Here is an 18297-nt window from a genome sequence, read left to right as displayed (position 1 = left end):
AATAAAATCCTTCAAGGCCTCGTCTTAATACAGCCAGTGGGGACCTCAAGTACTGGACATACCTCCATCCCTAAACTCCCAGGCCCAAGCCTTCTTATGTGCCAGTCCCCCAAGAAGCTGGGACAATGATATGTTGTGGGTTTGTTTGCTGCTTGTTTGAGATAGGGGCGTGGGATTAAAGGCAAGTGTCACTATCCCTTGTTTTGTTTTTCACTGACATCTTTGATTCATGCGCAAAACAGGAACCTTTTCCACCAGCACCAGGAGACTGAGGCAGGAGAATCTCCAGCTGTGGCCCTCCTCTGTTTAAGGGGGTAGGGAGAATCCTAACATTTGGGAGGCAGAGACTGGCAGGGAGATAGCTGTAAGTAGAGGCTGTCTTGGATTACAAAGCAAGACATTGGCAGGGCAGTGGTGGTGCACGCCTTTAATCCCAGCACTCAGGAGGCAGAGGCAGGCAGATCTCTGTGATTTTGAGGCCAGCCTGGTCTACAGAGCGAGTTTCAGTACACAGGTTCTAAAGCTACACAGAGAAGCCCTGTCTCAAAAAACAAAAACAAACAAACAAAAAATGCAGGTGGGGATGGCAGGGATGGTGCATGCCTTTAATCCCAGCATTTGAGAGCAACCTGGTCTACAGAGCAAGTTACATGTCAGTCAGGGCTACTCAGAGAAACCCTGTCTCAAAAAAATTATACATACACACATATGTATGTGTGTATATATAATTTTTATTAATGTGTGTATCTTTGTTCATCTGTGTACACGTGTGCCTTGCCTAAGAGGGCATTGGATCCCTTGGAGCTGGACATAGAGGTGGCTGTGAAGTGCTCCACATGGTTGTCTGGGTCATCTTCAAGAGCAGCAAGTGCTCTTTGGCCCTCAAGCCATCTCTCCAGAGCCCACTTCCCTTTTCTCCTTTTTGTTCCTCCCCCTTCCTTTGCAAGCCAGCCTATCAAACTCACAGCGATCCTCTTGTTTTAACTTCTGAAGTGCTAGGATTACAGGCTTGAGGCACCACACCTGGCTTTTGTGTTGTTACTCAAAAGAGAGTCAGGATCCTTCCTGTCTCAGGCTCCTGTGTGCTGGGACAGGCCCGGGCCTCGTGCCTGGCATCTGGAACCTTCTTGCTACTTTTTGTCCACAGCGTTACTTGCTGGTTGCTAGGCATTGCTGGTGGAATCATTTCCTCCAAGCACAGACTTAGGAGGAGACCAGCTGCAGGTCTTCGGCTGGCAGAGGCCCCGCCTTCCCAACGCTTGTGGGGACGCTTGGGCCAGCTCCCACTTCCCTATATGGGTGTGAATGTCACTCAGCCTGTTCGCCAACTTGGTTTCCCAGACCCAGGAAGGGCCACGCCTTGGTGAAGAGATGCAATCGCAGCTGCCACCAGGGAAAGGAAACTCAAACTTCAGTAACAGTCACGTGGCTTGTGCTTTAGTTTTTATTAAAACAAAACAAAACAAAACAAAAAACTAGGTCTGTCTACGTAGCCCATGGTGGTTTTGAACTCACTGAGATCCTGTCTCCGCCTCCCTAGTGTTGGGGAATGACAGTTGTGCACCACCGCGCCTGTCTTGCCTGCTCGTTTTGGCAGAGGTATTTTGGGTAGTTTGTGCCCTGGGCAGGCTGCCACCTGCCCTTGGCTCAAAGGTTCAGGAATTTCATTAGGACATCTACCCAGAGACTCTCTGGGATGCCAGGTGTGCACCAGCATGTCTAGTTTACGTGGCATTGGGAATCGTACACCCGAGGCAAGCACTCTACCACCTGAGCTGTATTTCCAGTCTAAGGCTCAGGACATTTTGGGTTATTTATTTTACTAGTAAAGGAGTAGTTTGTTTTTTACATTTATTTTGTGTGTGGGCACACGTGTCACAGAACATATGTGGAGGTTAGTGAACAACTTGTGGGAGATGGTTCTGTTCTTCCACTATAGGGATCTCAGGGCAGGGGATCAAACAGAAGTTGTCAAGCGTGGTAGCTAGCACCTTCACCTCTTGAGTCATCTCACTGGCCGCAGCAGTGGTTTACTGAGAACACTGTAAGAGGGTGCAGTGAGCTGGCTGGACAGTAGTAACTAAAGTACCGCTTAGTAATTTTTTTAACACATACTTTTATTTCATGTGTTTTACCTGAATGTTTTTTTGTTTGTTTTGTTTTTTGAGACAGGGTTTATTCTTGTAGTTTTGGAGCCTGTCCTGGAACTAGCACTTGTAGACCAGGCTGGCCTCGAACTCACAAAGATCTGCCTGTCTCTGCCTCCCAAGTGCTGAGATTAAAGGCATGCATCACCACCACCCAGCTCTACCTGAATGTTTTTATGTGTATCACATTCATCGCTTGGTGGATGCTGGGAACCAAACTTGGGTCTTCTGTAAGAATAACAATTGATCTAAACCATCGGAGGATCTCCCTAGCATCAATTTCTTTTGTGTTGTTTTTCATTTTTTTTTTTTTAAAAATATTTTTTATGGTCTATTTAACTTTATTTTATATGCATTGGTGTGAAGGTGTCAGATGCCCTGCAACTGGATCTTCAGACAGTTTTGAGCTGCCATGTGGGTGCTGGGAATTGAACTCAGGACCTTTGGAAGAGCAAGCAATACCCTTAACCGCTGAGCCATCTCTCCAGTCCCCTTGTGTTGTTTTTCAAAACACGATTTCTCTGTGTACTGTCCTGGAACTCACTCTGTAGACCATGCTGGCCTTGAACTCACAGAGATCCGCCTGCCTGCCTCTGTCTCCCAAGTGCTGGGATTAAAGCATGCACCACCATTGCCCGACTCTTAATATAAGCTTGATTTCGTGAGACCTTAGTGTTTTTTCACCTTTGAGTGTGCGCTGGATTTGAGATTTAAATTTTTTATGTGTATGTATGCTTTGCCTGCATACCTAGCACACTTAGCACTTGTGAAATTGAGGCAAGAGGACTTGCTAGGTCATCCTGGGCTACCTAGGCTAGCCTTAGTTACACAGCAAGACCTTGCCTCAGAAAGTTATGTGCAAAGTACCAAAGGATCACTTAAGTAGGCTGATTCTTTTTTTTTTTAACTATTTATTTATTATGTATACAATATTCTGTTTGCGTGTATGTCTCCAGGCCAGAAGAGGGCACCAGACCTCATTACAGATGGTTGTGAGCCACCATGTGGTTGCTGGGAATTGAACTCAGGACCTTTGGAAGAGCAGGCGATGCTCTTAACCACTGAGCCATCTCTCCAGCCCCTGATTCTTTTTTTTTTTTAAAGATTTATTTATTATGTATACAACATTCTGCCTCAATGTATGCCCGCACGCCAGATGAGGGCGCCAGATCTTAGTACAAATGGTTGTGAGCCACCATGTGGTTGCTGGGAATTGAACTCAGGACCTCTGAAAGAGCAGCCAGTGCTCTTAACCTCTGAGCCATCTCTCCAGCCCCTTGCAAAGCTGATTCTTGTCCTTGCAAAGCTTCCCAATTAGTGACAGGAATTTGAGTAGCCTTTGTGTCCTACTGAGTGCCAGGCACAGTACAAGGTACTTTGGCTCACATTTTCAACATTTGAGAAGGTTTCTGGTTTTGTTTGTTTGAAGCAGGTTCTTGTTCTGCAACCCAGAATTGCCTAGAACTTGAGATGCTTCTGCCTCAGCCTCCCTAGTGCTAGGATGTGCACCACTAGGCCTGACTCAGGGTTCTGAATTCTTATATGAGGGTGATAACTGGCCTTTTTAGGAAGTGGCATGCATGGGTTTGTCCCCAGCTCTGCTAGCCACCAGGTTAAAGTATTTATTGTTTACTCTGCCTGCCTCAAACATTTGCAGAATGTAGTAGCTGCTGGAGCAGAGGTGCCAACAGAGAGTATAGAGAACTGGTCTTTGTGTTTATCATGGCTTCCTTCCTTAGCCAGCGACTTTCTATCAGCCTTGTCAGTTGGGGCCAGATTGAGATTGAATTTACTCAAAGAGTTATGGTTCCTTCATTCCTGTTACTCTCTGAATTTACTTTTCTTCCCAAAATTTCAGCTTCCTTATAAGAGCAAGTCTAGGTCTTTTCACACAAGCACAGGGCTTCTGTAGCTCTGGCTGTCCTGGAACTTGCTCTGTAGTCCAGGCTGGCCTCAAACTCACAGATCCACCTGCCTCTGCCTCCTGAGTGCTGGGATTAAAGGGGTGTGCCACCACTGCCCAGTTTTTTAATTCTTGAGTTCTTAAATTTTGTTCTAGTTCTCATTAGTACAGCAATTTCTTTGTAACTCTTCAGTGTGACATTCTGCCTGTTTCCCTTTACTACATTCTTCTTGGCTCTTAAAGTCCGCCCAGTAACATGTCCTCTTTGGTAATCTCTACACCTGTAGTGGCAATCCTACCACACCACTGGCATCTTCAGAGTCTTTCTCATTACTTCTTCATTACTTTGACTCGACAGGTTATCTGGTTACCTGTTTAGGCAAAGCTGGGTCCGATGGGGGACAGCTATAAACCAGGCAAGGCCTTTGGAATAAATTGGGGATCAGGCATGGTAGTTCATTACTGTCATTTTGGCACAGGAGAGATGGGGATAGAAAGATCAGGAGTTTAATGCTGCTGGACTGGGCAACAAAAGACCCTGCCAAAGAAAACAATAGAAGGGGTCTGGGGCTGAGACTGCATTAGTAAGGTACTTGACTAGCAGAGCCTTGCATAAACTGTGTGTGGTGGCACATGCTTGTCATGCTTAGGAAACAGGGAGACAGAAGCCAAGGATCAGGAGTTCAAGATCTTTCTTGGTTATACTGCCCCCATTCCCCCCCCCCCCCCTATTTTTTCTTCTCACAGAGATCCGCCTGTCTCTGTCTTCCCAGTGCTGGGATTAAAGGTGTGTGCCACCCCCTTCCGGCTATACTGTTTAAGGCGAATCTGGGTTCCATGAGAGTCTGTCTAAAAAGGAGATGGTAGGCTGTAATAGTGACTCAGAAGTTAAGAGCACCTGGCTGCTCTTCTAGCCTAGGTTCTAGTCCCAGAACCCACATGGCTTCTCATAAATGTCTTGACTCCAGTCCCAGGGGATCTGACGCCCTCTTCTGGCTTCCAGGGCACTGTACTTAGTGCAGACATGCAGACAAAGAATCCATTCACATAAAATAAATACTTTAAAAAATGGTGAAGAGGCCGGGCGGTGGTGGCACATTCCAGCACTTGGGAGGCAGAGGCAGGCAGATCTCTGTGAGTTCGAGACCAGCCTGGTCTACAAGAGCTAGTTCCAGGACAGGCTCCAAAACCACAGAGAGACCCTGTCTCGAAAAACCAAAAAAAAAAAAAAATGGTGAAGACAGTTGAAGTCTTTTTGCTACTCTCAAGTCCAATCATTAGCTGAATATGGGGTTGGAAGTTAGTTTTATCTGGAAATGGTTGGGAAACAGTAAGATTTTATCTAGCAGAGAAATTGTGGAGATGGAGAGACCAAAAGCAGGACATAGTGGAATTCAAATGTCATCCTGAGCTACACAGTAACAAGTCTAAGGCTAGCCTGGGATACAGAAGACCATATCAAAACACGTCCTGCAGGCTTAGTAGCACATGCCTTGAATTAGCGCTTGGGAGGCAAAGGAAGGAGGACAGCCTGCTCTACATAGATTTCCAGGGCAGCTAGGGGTACACAGTAAGACCGTCTTTTGAAATCAAACAGGGTGGGCTAGATGGTTCAAGGTTCAAGGTAAAGGTTCTTGCCACTAAGCCTGAGGCCCTGGAGTTCTATCTCTGGGACCCACACAGTGGAAAGAGAGACCCATCTCCTTCAAGTTGACCTCTGACTTCAACATGCTTGTCGTGGTATACACACTGACATCCAATAAATAGAATAAACACTTAAAAAGCACCTTCCCTAACAAAATAAAACCGAAAGAACTCAGAAGTCAGAGAGAGGCAGGCAGATCTCTGTGAGTTATGAGTTCCAAGCCATCTGGGGCTACATAGTGAAGCCCTGTCTCAAGCGGGAAAAACGAATTAAAAGGCTACAATTTGAGTAAAGGGGTGAGGGGCAATCTAGGGCTGCTCCAGCCCCACATCTCTCCTCTTGTGATGGCAGCGTGATCTACAGGGATGGGGTGGGGCTTCCATTCAGACAGTGCGTGCATCCCAGTAGCGTACAGGAGATTCAGTAATGCGGAATCCCCCGAAGTATCCTCATCCAAGCAGTTCTCAGAAATGCAGGTGAAGAAAGCCGAGCTCGCCGACGGCGTCCTCAGAACAGGACCAGCGACAGGAACCTGAAGATTCTCTTCCGAATGGGCGGGGGGGGGGGGGGGGGGGGGGGGCGTCCCGAGACACTCTTCAGAAGGTGGCGGCATCCGCGACGCCCACAGGAACCAAGCCGAGCCTGCAGCCACCCGGGTACTACTCAGAGGCGCCTGTCCAGGCCCGGCAGCCTCCGGTGCATTGTGGGTGGGGCGCCCCTGCTCGCACTGCGGCGGGGGAGGGGTGCCCTCCGCTTAGTCAGTGGCCGGTGGCCGGCGAACAGCCCTCCAGAGTCGGAGCAAGTCGGCCACGGATTGACGTGTCCTCCAAGACCGCACCCCTCACGGTATTCCCGCCCCAAGCCTAAAGCCCACCCTCATGGCGACCTGACTGGCCCTGAAATCCGCTCCATTCGCCCATTGGATGCTGGTCTGTCAGTCATCCTGCCCCGCCCCCAAGGCCCGCCTTAGCCGCCGGCGCGATCCGGAGGGCCAGCCGGCCAGCGCGCTCATTGGCTGCTGGAAACTGCCTATTCTGAAGCTGGCCACACCCCCTGCGGGGTGCGGATCCAGAGCGCCCCGGCCAGACTTCATTGGCCTGCGGCGCCGCCACTCGGAGAGACGTGCTTCAACCCGGAAGTGTGAGAGGCGAAATCTGCCTAGCAACCGGGGAAGCCGGGCTGTGAAGCGGGCAATTTCAGTGTGAGAAGGAGCGGCGAGACCGAGCGGCTGCTCCGAGTGCGCCGAGGCAGCTCCTTCCGCCCGGGGTCAGCGCCCCGGCGCGCGCACGCGCACCCTCGCTGCCTGAGGGTGCGCGCCCCGCGCAGTCGGTCGGTCGGTCGTCCGTCGTCCTGTCTCCGCAGCCGCCTCAGGCGCCACCCGAGGGAGCCGTCGCCGTGGGACGCGACCCGACCGGACCCGAGCGTTCTGCCCGAGGCCGGCCCGGGGCCCAGCTGCCGATAGTGTGGAGCCGAGCAACTTCGGTGAGTGCGGGGCCGGCGCCGCTGCCGGGGTCCCCGGCTTCCGGTGCCCCGGGCTACCCTGGCTTCCGCTTGGCCGGGCTGGTGCGGTTCCCTTCTGGACTCTTTAGGGGACCCTGCATCTGAAGGCCCGGCCTCTGAGGGCTCCCCTTCTCTGTACGAACTCCGCATGTCTGCGTGCCCTATTTCTGGGGTACCCTTGTTTGAGGACACCCTTCCTTTAGGGCACTGAACGTCTGAAGGTGCCCTTTCTCTGTAGGACCTCGCCTCTCAGAGGGTGCTCCTCTGGAGAACCCCAGAAAGGGTAGTCCTGGGTCTCTAACTAGGAGGGGAAGCTGCCCCTCGGAGGGAAGCACCGCCTTCATAAACTCCTCAACTTTTCTGAGGATCTGACCTTGTTTATCCAACCCTGTGCCGCGCGGCTGTGAACCCCTCCCTACCTGGGGGGAGAACTCCTTTTTATGTGAACTCTCTACTGAGAGGAATCCCATCTCAGACCTTCTGGGTTCCCGAGAGGAACCCCCATCCCTGAGACCCTTATCTCTCAGAGGTACCTTGCCTCTTTGAGGATGTGCAGTCATTCTCTTAGGGCCCCCCACCCCCTTTTCGAGACTCCGGTCTCAGTCTCCAGCTTCTGTAAAAGGTGGCTTTTTGTCTGATGAGCGCCCCCTCCCTTCCTCTCTGGGATTCTTCGCGTCCCTCAGGAAGGTTCCACTTCCCTTTAGGAGACACTCACGTTCTTCCTGAGGAGCTTTCCTCTACGGAGGGTGTTTCTGAGATCGCCCTGCCTCGCGGCGAACCCCTCCCACAGTTTGCTGAGGAGGAGGTTGTTTTTTCTGATCTGTTGTTCTTTTTTGTTTGTTTCAAGTCAGGCTTCCTTTGTAAAATAGTCCTGGTGTCCTGGAACTCGCTCTGTAGACCAGGCTGGCCTCGAAGATTCGCCTGCCACTACCTCCTGAGTGCTGGGATCAAAGGCGTGCGCCACCACCACCTGGCTTGTTGTCCCATTTTTTTGACAGCTCCTCTCTCAGAAATTCCCTTCCTGCTTTTCCGTCCCTACTTTGAGTGACTTCTTTCTTTTTCCAAGTTTCCCCAAATGATCTGAAGTGCTCCTGGGAGGTTTTCCCCACTTTCTGAGCTGTCCCTAATAGCTTTCATTGGTAGCCTTGAACCTATAGAGATCTGCAGATTAGATGCTGGTGTCATTATGCCTGCCTGACTTCACATTTTTTTTTTTTTGAGACTCAGTCTTGTTACATTATAGCCTAGACTGTCCTTGAAGTAAGATTTTACAGGCATGGATGGTGGCGCATATGCCTTTAGTCTCAGCACTTAGGATGCAGAGGGAGGTGGTTCTCTAATGAGTTTGAGGCCAGCCTGGTCTACAGAGTGAGTTTCAGGACAGCCAGGGCAAAACAAAGAAACCCTGTCTCAAAAAATCTAAAAAAATAAATCAGTAAACGATTTCTCCATCTCAGCCTATTAAGCAAGTTCTGGGATTACAGGCTGTATGCCACCATGTAGGCATACTCTTTGTCTCATTTTCTGGATGAACTCTGCGTCCCCCTCCCCTCTTTGCTCTTTTTTTTAATCCCCTCCAAGGCAGGGTTTCTCTGTGTAGCCCTGGCTATGCTGGAAATAGCATGTAGACCATGCTGGCCTCAAATTCAGAGAGCTGCCTGTCTCTGCCTCCTGAGAGCTAGGATTAAAGGTGTGTGCCACCATCTGGCCCTTCTTTATACAGGCTGGTCTGGAACTCACTCTGCACTCATGGTAACCACAAATTCATGGTTGTCTTCCTGCCTCAGACTTGTGAGTGATGGTATTATAGATATGAGCCACTTTTCCTGGCCTCTGTCTCCACTTTAGTTATGTATCCCTTTTCCTTGTACTCTTCTGAGGGGTCCTGCAGCATAGCACTACCCTACCTACTTGCTTGAGATTTTTCCCTTCTTGAGATTGCCTTCCTTAATCTCTGGGGAGAGACTTATCATTTAACCTTGGAGCCATCATTTTCAAGATTTTCCTATTTATGTGGTGTATCCAAGTCTTTGTTGTGAAGGGGAAGACTTAGAATTTTTTACTTTGTTTACTTTTCTTTCTTGCCAGTCCTTGGGTTTCTCAGTCATCACTGTGCTTTATTTTTTAGACAGGGTCTCTCACTGTGTAGCTCAGACTATCCTCAAACTCTCCATGTATGTAGCCTAGGTTGTCCTTAAATCATCTTCCTTAGGCTTCCATAGTATTGGATTTTTTTTTTTCATGAGTCTTTTGTGTCTAGAGGGAAAGTTAGGAGACCTGTTCATAAACAAAACCAAACCCCTCACCCCTCATGTTCTAAGTTCTGCATGCAACTTTTTAAAAAATATTTATTTATTTATTATGTATACAATATTTTGTCTACATGTATGCCTGCAGGCCAGAAGAGGGCACCAGACCTCATTACAGATGGTTGTGAGCCACTATGTGGTTGCTGGGAATTGAACTCAGGACCTTTGGAAGAGCAGGCAATGCTCTTATCACTGAGCCATCTCTCCAGCCCCCTCTGCATGCAACTTGAGGCTGTTTTTTTTTTTTTTTTTTTTTTTTTAATACAAGATCTCTATTACCTCTTTTTGTTGACTGACCTAGAACACAGAGATATGCCTGCCTTTGACTCCCAAGCATTGAGATTAAAGTCATGGGCTACCATGCCCAACTCTCTTTTTTGTTTTCTTTTTATATTTTTTATGATTTATTTAACTTTATTTACATTGTATTTACAATGTATTTATGTACTTTGGTGTAAAGGTGTCAGGTCCCTTGGATCGGAGTTACAGACAGTTGTGAGCTGCTATGTGGATGCTGGGAATTGAATTCCAGGTCCTCTGGAAGAACAGCCAGTGCTCTTAAATGCTGAGCCATCTCTCCAGTTCCCTTCTTTCTCTTGTCATGTAGTGCAGTCTGACCTTAAACTTTTTTTTTTTTTCGGTTTTTTGATACAGGGTTTCCCTGTGTAACAGTCCTAGCTGTCCTGGAACTAGCTCTTGTAGACCAGGCTGGCCTCGAACTCACAGGGATTCACCTGCCTCTGCCTCCCGAGTGCTGGGATTAAAGGCGTGTGCCACCACGACCCAGCCTCACATTAAACTTTTGCCAGTCCTCCTGCCTATGCCTGTTGGGTGCTGAGACTGCAGGTGTGCAGCACCGCACGGTTGGTTATTAATTTTCCTGAAGGCACAGGCCAGTGTCAGACTGTGGCCACTGGAGACAAGGTCAAGCCTGTGGGATGAGGCCATTTCCTGCCTTGTTCTTCAGTCCTGTAGACAGAGGACCTTCCCTTCTTGAGGAAAGAGAAGAAAGCGCTCCTTTGCTCTCTTAGGTCTTTCTTCTGCCTGGTACCCTCTGATTCACCCCTCGATCAAAAGAGGAGACCCGGGTTGTGGCCTTGGTATGAAAGGACGAGAGCAGGAAATAGGTCACCCTAGATCTGGAGAGTGTGCAAGGGGCAAAAGACAGGACTTCACTTCATTTCTGTAAGTTTAGAAGGTTCCATGGTGTTTACAGATCTCCTGTGTAGTTTTTTTAGTGGCCCATCCTGGATTCCAAGTTCACTGCAGTAGCTAATTTTATCTGCTTTGCCAAAGGTAGAGCTCTCAGGAGTCTAAGGAAATGAATGCTGGCATTGAGAGATGGTCTACAGGACAGAAATGAACTCAGCTTGAAATCTGAGTAAGTTCTAACTGCTTCCAGGCCACAGGCTGGTTTCAGGCTGGGAACCCGGATAGCTGACCTGAGCAGAGCCCTGAGTGGGGTGAGCCCTTGGTTTAATATTTCAATAAGTTGTAGCTCTAACTCGGCTCAACCTGTACTTCTCTTTCTAGTTTGACTTAATGCAGTCTTTACCCGTTCCTTTCCATCCGGGCCTTGTTAATTTGACTCCTTTGTGAAGACTCCCACCGAGGCTATAATTTGAGTTCTAAATCTGTCAGTGGGCCATGTGGACACAAGTTTCAACTCGAGCTATTTTCTTCTGTAGAGAAGCACTTGGAGAGTTTCCTGGGTCCTCAGTTCCGGGCAGGAGGCCGCTGCAGACTGTTGTTTTCCCACTGCCTCTTGCTGGTCATCTGTAGGTACTCTCCTCAATGAACAGGAAGGGTGGTGAGGAGTTTGGGGCTTAGGGTGTCCTAGGGCAAAGTGGACTTGAAAGGAACTCCAGGTCAGATGGTGTTAAAAAATTAGAGGTAACCCGTGACTTTGAAGTGAGAATTGTTTCTTGTGTCATTTGTTACTGTAACAAAATGGCTGAGTCAGGCTATTTATAAAGAGGTTAATTGAGTCCTGAGATAGCACAGGGTGTTACATGGCAAGAGAGAAGGAACAGGCAGTTGGTGTGTGTATGTGTGTAATTTTTTTAAAAAAAATATTTATTTATTTATTTATATATATACAATATTCTGTCTTGTGTGTATGCCTGCAGGCCAGAAGAGGGCACCAGACCTTATTACAGATAACGTTGTGAGCCACCATGTGGTTGCTGGGGATTGAACTCAGGACCTTTGGAAGAGCAGGCAATACTCTTTACCTCTGAGCCATCTCTCCAGCCCTGTGTGTGTAATTGTACATATGCACACATGTACTCTTTTATTATTATTATTATTTATTGTTTTCAAGACAGGGTTTCCCTGTATAGCCATGACTGTCCTGGAACTAACTGTGTAGATCTGTAGACCAGGCTGGCCTCAAACTCAGAGAACTGCCTCCCTCTGCATCCTAAGTGCTGGGACTAAAAGCATGAGCCACCATGCATGGCTGTAAAATCTTTTTTTTGTTTCTGAGAAACATTTTAATAATGATACAAAATGTTTTTTGTATTTTTTCCTGCTCTCCTCCCTGTCTCTTCCCTCCCCCCTTCAATCCTCCCACAAGGTCCCGATGCTCCCAATTTACTCAGGAGATCTTGTCATTTTCTACTTTCTACTTCCCATGTAGATTAGATCTATGTAAGTCTCTCTTAGTGTCTGCATTGTTGTCTAAGTTCTCTGAGATTGTGGTTTATAGGCTGGCTTTCTTTGCTTTATGTTTAAAAACCACCTATGAGTGAGTATATGTGATAATTGTCTTTCTGGGTCTGGGTTACCTTACTCAAAATAATGTTTTCTAGCTCCATCCATTTTCCTGCAAAATTCAAGCTGTCTTTATTTTTTCTGCTGTGTAGTACTCATTGTGTAAATGTACCACATTTTCCTTATCCATTCTTCGATCAAGGGGCATTTAGATTGTTTCCAGGTTCTGGCTATGACAAACAAAGCTGCTATGAACATATGTCCTTGTGGCACAATTGAGCATCCTTTGAATATATACCCAAAAGTGGTATTTACTGGGTCTTGAGGAAGGTTGTTTCCTAATTTTCTGAGAATTCGCCACACTGACATCCAAAGGGGTTGTACCAGCTTGCATTCCCACCAGCAATGCAGAAGTGTTCCCTTTTCCCCACAACCTCTCCAGCATAAGTTGTCATCAGTGTTTTTGATCTTGGCCATTCTTACAGGTGTAAGATGGAATCTCAGAGTTATTTTGATTTTCATTTCTCTGATGACTAAGGATGTTGAACATTTCCTTAAGTGTCTTTCAGCCATTTTAGATTCCTCTGTTGAGAGTTCTCTGTTTAGGTCTGTACTCCATTGTTTTTTTTTTTATTGGATTATGTGATCTTTTGGTGTCCAATTTCTTGAGTTCTTTGTATATTTTGGAGATCAGACCTCTGTCTGATGTGGGGTTAGTGAAGATCTTTTCCCATTCTGTAGGCTGTCATTTTGTCTTGTTGATTGTGTCCTTTGCTTTACAGAAGCTTTTCAGTTTCAGGAGGTCCCATTTATTAATTGTTTCTCTCAGTGTCTGTGCTGCTGGGCTTATATTTAGGAAGTGGTTCCCTGTGCCAATGCGTTTAAGTGTACTTCCCACTTTCTCTTCTATAAGGTTCAGTGTGGCTGGCTTTATGTTGAGGTCTTTGATCCATTTGGACTTGAGTTTTGTGCATGGTGATAGGTATGGGTCTATTTTCATTCTTCTACATGTTGATATCCAGTTATGCCAGGCTGTAAAATCTTAATTTACTCTGTAGACTAGGCTGGTCTTGAACCCAGAGATTCACTTGCCTCTGCCTCCTGAGTCCTGAGATGAATTTGTACCACCATCACCTGGCTACCTTTTTCTTTCTTTTGGTTTTGTTTTGTTTTGGAGACAAGGTTTCTCAGTGTAACAGTCCTGGCTGTTCTGGAACTCGCTCAGTCTGGAACCAAACTGGCCTCAGCTCACAGAGATCCGCCTGCCTCTGCCTCCTAAGTGCTAGGCTTAAAACCATGTGCCACCACTGCCTGGCTCCTTCATTCTTTTTTTTCCCCTTTTTCGTTTTTAAAGGATATTTTTTTTTCTATTCGTGTGACTTACCAAGTTGTAGCACAAAGTCAGCGTGTTACTAAATATTGGAGCCCATGACTGTGAAGGCGATGACCCTGCTGTCAGGAGGTGCTCAGTAAACTTGAGGGAATGAGTGACTAGATGGTTAGCACAGGCTGGTTATGATATGATGCTCATGAGGTTAGGGTCCTGCCCTGGACTCCCAGACCAGAAGGTTCTTTTTTTTTTTTCCGAGACAGGGTTTCTCTGTAGCTTTGGTTCCTGTCCTGGAACTAGCTCTGTAGACCAGGCTGGTCTCGAACTCACAGAGATCCGCCTGCCTCTGCCTCCCAAGTGCTGGGATTAAAGGCGTGCACCACCACCGCCCGGCTTCAGAAGGTTCTTGATATTCTACCAAGGCTAAATGTTCTGAGAGAGAAACAAATGTAAGTTTTTCAGTTTTCCTGTGTTCTGTTCCTAGGTGTGAGAAAGATTTGTTGAGTGGCAGGCACTTGTATTTGCTTTGGCCTTGGCATCTTCCTCTGTTAAATGGGGTGATTTGTGAACGAAGGGCAAGCAGAGGGATGGATAACTAATTAGACCAGAGGCAAAGTAGAAGATGATAATAAACATGAAGAACTGTGGGAAGCCAAAGAGTAGGTGAGCTTGCATTTTTAAAGGCTCCTGTACACATTTTGGAGCAGTTTAGGAAATGGAACCCTTACATGGTGAGCTTCAAAGCCTTGAAAAATGACCCTTTTTTTTTTTCATGGTAATGGATCAGATTTGGAAACAAAAGACTGGGAAAGTGTCATACAAAGGTGTTTGACTACACAATAATAATGGTACTTTGAGAAGACCAGTGTGTGACTCAGTGCCCACGTGGAGATCAGAATTCATCTGAGCTCCTGGGCCCTGGTCTAGAGAGTTGTGGAGAAGCTAACTCAGTTTCTGGGGTAAGGTGGATTGAGAATGAGGGTCAGGACACCCCCACTCCTGCTTTTTGGGTAGATTTTTCTATGTGTGTGTGGCTATACTTACTATGTAGCCCAGACTGGCCTCAGCCTTAAGATCCTCTAACTAATAAACCTCCTGGCCTCCTACGGGCTGTGATTACAGGCATGTGTCTCCATGCCCACATAGGATACTCTATTTTTTTAGTGGATTTTTTTCTTAGTAATTAGTGAAAGCCCTATAATCACGGTGGGTGAATAATGTGGCAACAGATGGATAAAACCCAGGGGAAAATAATGGGTAAAAATCTGAGCCAGGCCCTCCCATGTTGGAAAAAAGTCAGAGTCTTTTATAGCCCGGCCTGACTGTAAACTGCGTCCTTAGCCCAGAATGACCTTCATTACTGATCTTCCTGCCTCTACTTCCTTAATGCTGGAATTATAGACAAGTACCAGTGTTTATTGACTTTGGCCTTTTTTTTTTTCCTCCGAGGTAGAGTCTCACATAAAATTAGGATTCTGTCTGTCTGTCGTCTATGTAAACAGGGTATTAATCTGTAGACCTTGCCAGCTTTGAATTTGTAATTTCCATCCATCCATCCATCTTTTTTAAGGTTGTGTTACCATGCCCACCAGTCTTAAACTCTATGAAATAGTTTTTGGTTTGTATGTGTGTATATGCATTAAATTCATTCATTCACCCACCCACTCATTCATTCATTCATTTACATACTTATTTATTTGAGACATAGTAGGGCAGGCTAGGTTGGTCAGGGAACTCCAGGGAGTGTTGGGTTTACAAGGCTTGTCACTAAACCTGGCTTATCACTATGCTGGCATTTCTATCTGGCATGCATGTTAGATTTTTGAGACGGAGACTTACTGTATCACCCAGGTTGCAATCAAACGTGGCAATTCTGTTTTAGCTTCCCTAGTGCTGGAATTATAGGCATGAGCCACTATGCTAGTATTTATTTTTATTTTTTATTTTTTTAAGATTTATTTATTAATTATGTATACAACATTCCTTCCATGTATGCCTGCAGGCCAGAAGAGGGCACCAGATCTCATTATAGATGGCTGTGAGCCACCATGTGGTTGCTGGGAATTGAACTCAGGACCTCTGGAGGAGTAGTCAGTGCTCTTAACCTCTGTGCAATCTCTCCAGCCCCCTGTTTGTTTGTTTTTTGAGATAGGGTTTCTCTGTGTTGCTCTGGCTGTCCTGAAATTAGGTCTATAGACCAGGCTGGCCTTGAACTCAGATTCATGGGGCTTGAGCTCAGAGGTCCATGTACCTCTAAATGTGTGTGCCACACCATCAGACTATCTTTATTTGATTAAAAAATATACATTTATTTACTTATTTGTGTTTGTATATATGTATATGTAAAACAAACAGCTTAAGGGATTCACTCTCCTGAAATTCCACTGTCTCTTGAGACACAGATGTTGCTGGTGGTTGGTAGCAACTCTACCACGTCTGTTTATCTAACAGGAAAATCTTTGAATTTTTTTTATTTTACATTTGAAGGATATTTACAGCAATAAAAAGCCTTTTGTAGTTAGAAACAGTGTTGATGTAATGTGTAATGTAACGTGGCTATCAGTTGGTAGGGATCACTGAAATCTATGTGGGTCCTAACACTGCCTGGCCAAGGAAATGTTGATTTATGTAACTGAAATAGCCAAAGCAGTCAGGGTTTCCTTCTTGGTGTGGACAGCACTGGGGGCCTTTGGTCCCTGTGGGATGTTGAGGATGGGAAATAACTACTGGCTGGGGTGGCTCCATCTAAATGCACGGAGGTGTTATTTGTAATGCCCAGTCTCTGGCTTGCTTTTGTTTGCAGCCCCACCCTTTGTAGTATGTATCACTGAGTGGATAGATTCCCGTAAACTGGCCTGTGAAGGGTACGTGAGTACTTCTGGAAGAGTTCTAGCTAGGCACATGGTGAACACAAATAATCCCAACATTTGGGAGGCTGAGGCAGGGGGTTGTAAGTTGCAGTCCAGCCTAGGCAACATGAGACTTTTCTCTCTACCGTCTCACAAAAAGAGCTCTGCTGTGGCAGGTTATCCTGTGTGGCCATCAGTAAGATGGTTTTATTTATTTATTTAAATTACATCCATTTATTTATGGGAGGGCATGTGGTCAGAGGACAGTTTTTCCAGTGGCTTCTCCCCTTCCACCATGTGGGTCCTAGGGATTAACCTTAGGTTGTCAAGTGAATAAAGTATATTTATTATTGAGGTTCTGAGGTTGAGAACCTAGGCCCTCAGTCTCACTAGGCAAACACTGTTACTATTGAACTACACTTTCAGTACCATTTAAAATATTGTATTTATTGGTTGATACAGGGTCTCAATGTATAACCTTAGCTTCCGGTTGGGGTACACCCAGATGTCCTTAATCACAGCACTCAGGAGGCAAAGGTAGGCAGATTTCTGTGCCTGGTCTACAGAGCGAGTTATAGGATAGCCATGGCTGAAGAAAGAGACCTTGTCTCCAAGGGAAAAAAGAAAGGTGTGTGCCAGCACACCTGGCCTGACTGCTGCTGTTACTAGTAGAAATAGTATTGTGATGCTGGGAGCGAATCTTTGCTTTGTGAATGTTTATTAATTATTTAGAATAAATTTTATGTGTATGGGTTGTATTAATTAGGGTTCTCTAGAGTAACAGATCTTACAGAATGAATCTCTCTCTGTGTATAGGGAAAAGGGTCTATTGGAATGATTTACAGACTGCAGTCCAGGCAATCCAACAATGGCTGGCTGTGGACAGAAAGCATCTTGGAACTAGCTCTTGTAAGACCAGGCTGGCCTTGAACACACAGAGATTCACCTTCCTCTGTCTCCCAGTGCTGGGTTTAAAGGTGTGTGCCACCACTGCCTGGCAAATGTCTTAAACTTTTTTTTTACATTTATTTATTTGTTTGCTTGTTTGTGTATGTGTATGGGTGTTTAGTGCCTGCCATAGCACATGTATGGAGGTCAGATGACTCTTAGGAGTCAGTCCTTTTCTGCCACATAGGCCTAGGGGATTGAACTCAGATCATTAGGTTTGGCCACAAGTATCTTTACCCATTGAGCCATCTTGCCATCCTTTCCTGCCTTTAAAAAACAATCTAGAGTTGGGTGGTGGTATCATATGCCTTTAATCCCAGCACTCAGGAGGCAAGGGCAGTCAGATCCTTGAGATTGAGGCCAGCCTGGTCTACCAAGCGAGTTCCAGAACAGCCAGAGCTACATAGAGAAACCCTGTCTCAGAAAACGAAAGAAAGGAAGGAAGAGTTTAGGGCTGAGGACTTAGTTGGTAGAGTGCTGCAGAGAGTGAACAAAGCCCACGATTCAGTACTCTGCTCAGCAGGACCAATGCAGGAGGGCTTATTTGACTACTTAGGAAGTTTGTGTATGAAATACACAAAGTCTGGGAGACCTTGCCTCAAACAAATACTTAATTTAGTTTAAATTAAAAAATTTGAAGTGTGTAGTTAACTGGTTGATGTTATTTCTCATGCTAGCAAAAAAACAGTGTTTGCCTGCCTGAAGTGAGGGATGGTGTCATTGGTCCAGAAGTGAGCACAATACGGTGACTCTCACTGAGCTGCCAGCCCAGCTGTAGACAGAGACAAGCATGAACACCATGGGCTTCCTGGAGGACATCCCTTGGGGCTGCAGCCAGTCTCATTGGGAGCCTGCGTGTCTATTTCTGGGAGTATTTGAAATGAAACTTCATCGCCCATCTAACTTCCTCACCTAGCTTCTGTTTTTCCATGGAGACAGAGACTAGGAGGC

General features: G+C 46.4%; 1 protein-coding gene across 2 annotated transcripts in view; it reads left to right on the top strand.

Moving 5' to 3' along the window:
* The first annotated feature begins 6818 nt into the window (after positions 1-6818).
* The window catches only part of Gatad2a (GATA zinc finger domain containing 2A), an 88137-nt gene continuing 76658 nt past the window's right edge, over positions 6819-18297 (top strand). Inside the window, exon 1 of one of the 2 annotated variants that reach the window (XM_041674946.1) lies at positions 6819-7177. The gene's annotated coding sequence lies outside the window, so the exon portion shown is untranslated. The remainder of the gene's footprint in view (positions 7178-18297) is intronic. The other variant, XM_041674944.1, reaches the window with a different exon arrangement.

The sequence above is a fragment of the Microtus oregoni genome, unplaced genomic scaffold, assembly GCF_018167655.1.
Source record: "Microtus oregoni isolate MIOR12 unplaced genomic scaffold, Mior012 000025F_ref0000491, whole genome shotgun sequence".
Classification (NCBI taxonomy): Eukaryota; Metazoa; Chordata; class Mammalia; order Rodentia; family Cricetidae; genus Microtus; species Microtus oregoni.
This window is presented reverse-complemented; position numbering and strand designations above follow the sequence as displayed.